The following is a 330-nucleotide window of genomic DNA, read 5'->3' on the forward strand; positions in this document are numbered from 1 at the left end:
GTTTAAGACATGCTCTATAAACAACATCAGTCCTGTGATTCAGGCTAGAAGCATATTATTATTTTAATTCACAAACAATATAAAAAGTAAAGAATCATTATGAATAACATAGCTAAATAAAGTAAGATAATACATAATAAGCTTAAGTACAAGAACTCTTTATCCCACCTTGGATTGCAGTGGTTCACAAGGAACCATATAATAATCATGTATCATAATTCTTTGTCTGCTATAGCTCCTGTCAGAGACAATAAAAAAATACAAAATGTATTCGTGATTTCCTAAATGCAATATACAGCTACTGCTAATGCATAACCTCTACGTTAATAA

General features: G+C 29.7%; 2 protein-coding genes across 5 annotated transcripts in view; one reads left to right on the forward strand and one right to left on the reverse strand.

Moving 5' to 3' along the window:
• The window catches only part of LOC117112074 (enterin neuropeptides-like), a 44,379-nt gene that overhangs the window by 27,854 nt on the left and 16,195 nt on the right, over positions 1 to 330 (forward strand). The gene's annotated exons all lie outside the window — the stretch shown is intronic.
• LOC117112073 overlaps positions 1 to 330 on the reverse strand; it is a 7,050-nt gene that overhangs the window by 6,112 nt on the left and 608 nt on the right. The window contains exon 2 of one of the 3 annotated variants that reach the window (XR_004445972.1): positions 200 to 238. The exons of the other annotated variants lie outside the window; for them this stretch is intronic. The gene's annotated coding sequence lies outside the window, so the exon portion shown is untranslated. Of the gene's footprint in view, positions 1 to 199; positions 239 to 330 lie in introns of those variants that run through there. 3 annotated transcript variants of the gene reach the window in all.

Source organism: Anneissia japonica, unplaced genomic scaffold (assembly GCF_011630105.1).
Source record: "Anneissia japonica isolate Jap-2015-1 unplaced genomic scaffold, ASM1163010v1 scaffold1711_len111019_cov107, whole genome shotgun sequence".
Lineage (NCBI taxonomy): Eukaryota > Metazoa > Echinodermata > Crinoidea > Comatulida > Comatulidae > Anneissia > Anneissia japonica.